The 7,261-nt window shown below is 40.5% G+C and overlaps 1 non-coding gene across 1 annotated transcript; it reads left to right on the top strand.

Annotated features, from left to right (window-relative positions):
* The first annotated feature begins 6,931 nt into the window (after window positions 1-6,931).
* LOC131830938 (U6 spliceosomal RNA) lies at window positions 6,932-7,035 on the top strand. Its single transcript, XR_009353470.1, has one exon. It is a non-coding gene; the product is annotated as a U6 spliceosomal RNA (small nuclear RNA).
* The last annotated feature ends 226 nt before the right edge of the window (window positions 7,036-7,261 follow it).

Here is a 7,261-nt window from a genome sequence, read left to right as displayed (position 1 = left end):
TAAAAATAAAAAAAGGATCTAGAGATGAGATCATCCTGGATTATTCAAGTGGACGCCAAAGCCAATGTCCTGCTAAGAGATAGAAAAGACACGGAGACACAGGGAAGAAGGCCATGTGAAGATGGTGGCAGAAATTGGAGTGGTGCAACCATAAGCCACAGAGTGGCTTGTGATCATCGAAAGTGGGAAGAGGCAAGAAAGGATCTCTTGCCTTTAGCAAGAATGTGAGCTATAAGATCAAAATACAAAAATCAGTTGAATTTCTATGTACTAGTTGTGGACAATCTGAAAATTGAGAAAGCAATTCCATTTATAATAGGGTCAAAATGAACAAAATATTTAGGAATAAATTTAACCAAAGAAATGTAAGGCTTGTACAACTAAAACTTCAAGATGTTATAGGAAGAAATTAAATAAGACCCAAATAAATGGACTGACTTCCCATGTTCAAGGTTGTTAAAATTGTTAAAATGGCAGTACATCCTAAACTGACCCATAACTTCCACATAATCCCTGTCAAAATCCCAGCTGGCTTCCCCTTACCACCAATTGACAAATGGATTTTAAAATTCATGTGCAAATGCCAGGAACTTAGCATAGACAAAAAAGATCTTGAAAAAGAAGGACAAAGTTAGAGGACTCACAATTCCTGGTTTTAAAATGTACTACAGACTTACAGTAATCAAGAATGTGTGGTACTAGCGTAGACATATAGATCAATGGAATAGAATTGAGAGTCCAGAAATAAACCCTCACATTTACAGTCAATTGATTTTTGACAAAGGTGCCAAAATAATTCAATTGGGGAAAGAATATTCTTCTCAACAAATGGTTCTGGGAAATGGAATATCCACATGCAGAAGAGTGGTTAGACCCCCTACCTCATAACATTTACAAAAGTTAAGAGTTAAAACTATACAACTCTTAGAATAAAACAAAATTAAATATTTGTGATATTAGGTTAGGCAATAGTTACTTGGGTAGGATGCTGAAACACAAGCAACGGATACATTGGCCATAATAAAAAATAAAAGAGCTTTGTGCTTCCAAGGGCATCAATAAGTAAATGAAAGCAACCCACAGAATGGGAAGAAATATTTACAAATCATAGATCTGATAAAGGACTTATGTCCAGGATAGAGAAAGAACTATTATAACTCAATAATAAAAAGATAAATAACTGAGTTTAAAAATGGGCAAAAGATACGCAAAGACACTTAAGAAGACATACAAATGTCCAGGAAGCACATAAAAAGATGCTCAACATCATTCATTCTTAAGGAAAAGCAGATTAAAATCACGAGACACCACTTCACACCCACTAGAATGATTGTAATAAAGAAGACAGACAATGATAAGTGTCCGCAAGGATCTGGAGAAATTGGAATCTTCATACATTTTGGTAGGATTGTAAAACGGCACAGCTGCTTTGGAAAACACAGTTGTACACTTCCTCAAAAATATTACACATGGAGTTACCATGTGGCCAAGAAATTCTACTCTTAGTCATATATCCAAGAGTACATCCTCTTGAAAGTTCATAGTGGCAGAATTATTCAGAATAGCCAAAAGATGGAAGCATCTGAAATGTGTCTATCATTGAACAAAAGTGGTATATCCATACAATGGCATGTTATTCGACAGTTAAAAGGAATAAAGAGTGGATATATGCTACCACATGGATGAATCTTGAAAACATTATGCTAAATGGAAGCAGTCCGTTACTTAAGGTCACAAATTGTATGATGTCATTGATATTAAATGTCCAGATAGACAAATCCATAGAGACAGAAAGTAGATTGGTGGTTATCAAGGGCTAGGTGGAGGGGAGAAAGGGGAATGACTGATAATAGGTAAAGGGTTTCTTTTGGGGCAGTGATGAAGATGTTTTAAAATTAGATAGTGGTGGTGCAGCTGGCTGGCTGAATTAGTAGAGCATGTGACTCTTCATCTCAAGGTCATGAGTTCAAGTCCCATGTTGGGTTTAGAGCTTACTTAAAAAAAAAAAGAAAAGATTACATTAAAAATATAATTGGATAGTGGTGATAATTATAGAACTATGTGAATATATTGAAACCCACTGATTGTACACTTTAAAAAGTTGAATGTTATAGTAGGTCAATAAAGCTGTTAGACATTTCAAATTACTTAAAACTAAATAAAATTAACAGTGTGCTTACTCAGTCACATGAACCACATTGTAAGGGCTCATAGCCATATGTGGCTTATGGCTACCATATTGTACAGCGTGAGTCATTGCAGAAAGTTCTGCTGGACAGCCCTGTATTTGCAGAATGGTAGCTGCAGAGAACTGGGGCAGGCACCGCACACCCTCCTAGACATTTTCCTGCGAGGGCTGTAGGTGATGTGTGGTGCACTGGTCACTTCTTGGGATGAAGCTGATGAAAATCTGTGTCTATTTTGGCACCTTACAGGATGCAGTACTTGGCTTCATTGAACATCTGCATGTGAGCAGAGTAAAATGTGCATAAGGGAAAGAAATGAAACAAATATACCAAAACATCCAGTGTGATTATTTTGAGTAAGGGGAATGTGGGCCATTATTTTGCTTCTGGCTATTTGTAGTGGATGGTGCAGCTAGAGTTCTCATCTCTCCCTGCTCACCCATTTTGTGATCCAGGTGACACTGTTTGCATTCTTAGAAACAGCCATGTCTCTGAAGCTATGGCACTCTGTATTTCCTCATCCCATGAACCAGTTAAGATGATTTGAACTGGGTTTGTATAAGTCAGTAATGGGGAACGCTGGTTGCTGGGTTCAGGGACTTCGTTATACTAGTGTCACTACTAAAAAGGAAAAATCCCCTTGACACAGTGAATGGTGATTAGCAGTATTACCTGATGCAGAGGTTCAGATATGTGGCAGTTAACCTAGCAAAGTCCCTGGGGAGGAGGAGTTTCTTCAGAGAATGCTGTGAAGAAAAGCCAGAAAACAAAGGGGGAGAAGTGAGGGAGTATTTGGAGTGAGGAAGGTGGGGGCATCAGTACAGCTGTCTTCTCTCGAAAAATTTGGGGGCTTAGGAAATAAATAGTAATCAAAAGGAGTTTTGATTAGCGAACTTGTTTATAGTCTCTCTCTTTATATATTTGAAATATTTTTTCACTTAAAAGTAATACAAGTCGAAAATTGGAAAAATAAAGAAGTGCAGAAAGACAAAAAAAATCACCCATTGTTCTGCTGAGAATGGACAGCATTATTAGTGTTTTTGTGGGTTTTCTGTCAGTCTTTATTCTTTACCCATTTATCTCTACATATTAGAGTCTACTTCATGCACAACTTTATTGTCTGCTTTTTATACTGCATATTATTTCCTCATGTTGATAGCATCATGTAATAATGATAGAATCATATAATTAGAATATCTCATTGTATCTATCTCATTGTATCTCACTGTGTAGTAAGTCATTTTTCCATTTGGGATGATTAAACTGAGGGAGTGAGATCCCAGGGAAGGGGACAGTAGAAGGACAAGGACCCCCATCCAGGTTAGTGCCAGGCCTCATTTGGGGAGTTGTGTTGGAGGACAAGTGAAGGATAATTGAAGAAACATTTTGAGTTTGAGAAGGTTGCTGTTGAAGAAAATCATGTCAGAGGGCCTCTGTAAAGTAAGAGAGAAAATTTAGAACAGCTGAGGTGGGGAATTTGGTTGGGAATTGACAAGAAGTGGGTTGAAAGGGTTTTTGGAGGAGCAGTGAGGGAATTCAGCTGAGACTGGGATTACTTGAGGCCAACTTCTCCTGAATTAATCAGCTACTGAACTCCCTCCTGATTAAGGAAAGGATTGGGTGTGGTGTTTGGGCTGAGTATGCCTCACTGGTTGGAATCCTTAATGATGGAAATGGATGGCTTTGTGGTTGAGGGGGGCTCAGGGACAGATGCATGAATCTGAATGCTGGGTCTGCCATTTACTGATTGTGTGGACTTTGGCAAATCACTCAACTTCTTTGTGTCTTGATTTCTTCACCTGTAGGAAACACAGTCATATCAATGCCTATTTCTTAATATTTGTTAGGATTAAATGAGAAAATCCGTGTCAAGCATTTACAACAGTGCCTGGGACATAATAAATATTAGATAAATATTAGCTATTACTATGATTGAGTTTGTTGCAGTGAACAGAAACTCAATATAACTAGATTAGGATAAAGGAAGGATTTACTGACTCCTATAAGTGAGAAGTATAAGAAACCAGGCATTGGTGGATCCATTTTATTCTCTGGAATATCTTGAGACTTCACTTTCTTCTGTGTTGGTTTACTTCTCAGGCAGGCTATCTGGAAGATGACCACCAGATTCTCTGTGCTTACATCCTATTAGCTGGGCGATGCCAGCAGAAGATAGAGCACCTTTTCCCTGAAAGCTCCAGCTAAGGGCTTTGGAGCTGTTTCTTACTGGCCTGACTGCTGTTCCCAGCCCATCAGTGACCTGACGACTGTGGCCAGGAGAATTCAGTGCAGTCGTTGGCCAAGCCTGAGTCTCACTTAACCTTTAGAGCTGAATCACATGGTCTGAGGGTAGGATGGTACCAAAAAAAAAAGTGAGATGTTTTTACTAGAGGAAGGATAAAGGATACTGGGCAAGAAGAAATTTCCACTATACCAGCGGAATGGACAAAGTGGAGAAGGACTGTGGAGAAGGCAGGCAAGCAGGAAGAGAACCTGTGTCAGGTGGGAGGCTACTAGGTGAGTGAGAGTGTCATGGAGGGTGATAGAACAGTTTCCCAAAGTGTGTCCCACTGATTGCCAATTCAAGCAAATGTTTTGTGACAAGGAGTTCTGTGGAGGAGGAAGTCTGGGAAATGCCAGGATTTATACTATGAGATTTTTCTCACTTTTAACACACTTTTGTACATAGTGTTTCTCAGGACAGAGGTATAGGACCTATGGTTCCCAAATATATGGGACTATGGTGCTTTTATTCAATGGAGCATTTTGTGGGATTAGTATCTGTGGACCACGTTTTGGATAACATGGTAGAAGAGGATGGTGCTGAGGTTGGGGAGTGATAGAAGAGACTTTCTGGAATGTTTGCAGGGGACAGTGGTCTCCGGGTGGCTGCAGGCACTGAGGAGTGGGCCCCTTCTCCTCAACTTGGAGTCAGAGGCATAAGGGAAGGTGGGGAGAGGGGACTGTTGAGGAGTACAGAACTGGCAAAGCTGTCTCGAGCAGAATGGCAGGGCTTGTATGGGCAGGGTGCCCAGAGTTGAGGAGAGGATAATATCTCAGGTGGGACAAGACTAGCACTGGGGGGAGACACCCCCTGCCCCCTTCTCTTAGGTTGCTTGAAGCTCTTTTAGCCAGCTTGTTTAGGTCTAGCCTTTTAATCAGAATGTGGTCACTGAGCTGGATTTGGGGAACTTGGCCTATCGAGAGAAGTGTAGATAAGTCATTTAACTGCCTGCGGGTAAAGCTGAATCTGGTGGACTCTGGGGCCAGGAGAGCCTGAGGAGTTGATGGCACAATGTTTGGGAAACTACCAACAGAGCTCAGCCACTGTAGAAAGGACTGACTCATCACCCAGCAGGGATTCTGAATACACAGAATTCCTCCATCTTTCCCTCCTTTCCCTGTGCCTTCTGATTTTTGTTGGTTATGTTATGTTTGTTCGTTGGCATTGTCATGGCCTATACTAGATCAAGTTCTCTTGTAACCTCAGTTTGTCACATTCCCTAGATTTTGCTCTGTAGTTAACTGCAATCAGGTGTTTTTTTTTTTTTTTTTTTTTTTCTGCCAAGTCTTGTACAGCACAGGCCTTGTACTCACAAGTTCTTCTTTTTACCTCTTGGATTCATTCATGTGTTGGCTAGATTTTATCACTAAGAAGGGTTTGATGGGTACTACCTTTCTGAGAACTGCTCTGTTGTCTTTATATACAATGACACCTCTGCTGGGTTAATAAAAATTTTGATACACATTCTGTGTGCCCCCACCCCTTGATTTCTGTAAGGGTTGTTTTTCTATCTCTTGACGTTGATTGTTGCAAAGAAGACCATGGAGGCAGCCTGACTGTGTCCCCACGTAGCTGACTCTATTTCTCTGCCCATTCGAATATTGACTTCTTATTGAATTAATCTGAGAGGACAAATTTCCCTTTGATCTGCAATTTTGGGTCTTTATTTTAGAAGATTGTCTTCTCTTATATCTTTGACTTTGTTTTCTGACTAGTTCTGTTGCTGCTGTTCTTAAAGAAATGGGATATATGCTGGGACTTGGTTCCTGAGGGTCTCATTGTATTCTTTATGTAGATTTCCTCTGGGAACAAGGAGCCCTGGGCTTGAAGCTTCTCCTGCTACTCTAGCTCTTACTTGCCATAGGGGTGGGATGTAAAATGGCAGAATGCTCTGTGCATTGATACATGGGCTCTGAGAAATGCTGACCACTCCATCACCTCATTGCCATGTTTGATGGGGCACCTAATGATTGCTACTGTTTGTTGAATACTCCTGTATATTCCTTTCTCAGGGATTTTTTTTGTAAAAGGAAGGAAAGAAGTGGGATGGTCTCTGGAGGGAAAAAGAGGGTTAGAAAAGGCTATGTTTTTTTCTTTAAAGAGCTTGTTTTTATGCTGACAGGGGTGATCCTGTAGAGAGGAGGAACATGATTTGGTGGGAGAGAGAGGAAGGAGAGCTGAAGCCATGTCCTCGACTAGGCAAGGGGGTGGAGTTAAAGCACATCTGGGAAGATAGACTGTAATTAGACGTTTTGCTGAAGTCCAGAGATCCTGTACTTACAGGACCCTCTTGAGCCCCACCCACTAGGAGGGCAGCAGTGGGTCTGGGGAAGAGCCTGAGTCTTTGCCCGTGGGAGACTAGAGCCCCCCATGGTCCTGTGCTTCAGCAAAGGGGCCAAGGACAGACGGGGTAACCTCTCTGAGACTCAGTTTCCATCGCTTGTAAACTGCCAATGACCCCATGCTCTCTTTGGCAGCACATTTACTCAAATTGGAATAATACAGAGATTAGCATGGCCCCTGCACAGGGATGACATGCAAATTTGTGAAGCATTCCATATTAAAAAAATAAAATAAAATAAAATGCCAATGACCCCAAATATTAAAGTACATATTAAACAAGACAATGCAAGCAGAACATTCTGCAAGGAAAATGAAAGTGATTTCAGTTCCATCATCTAGAGAGAACTGTGCTTACCATTTTGATATATTCGTATACCAGTCTTTTTTTCCACTTATGTAAATAAATACTTGAAAATAGTATTCTTTATATACTGTTATGTTACATGCA

The sequence above is a fragment of the Mustela lutreola genome, chromosome 4 (assembly GCF_030435805.1).
Source record: "Mustela lutreola isolate mMusLut2 chromosome 4, mMusLut2.pri, whole genome shotgun sequence".
Lineage (NCBI taxonomy): Eukaryota > Metazoa > Chordata > Mammalia > Carnivora > Mustelidae > Mustela > Mustela lutreola.
This window is presented reverse-complemented; position numbering and strand designations above follow the sequence as displayed.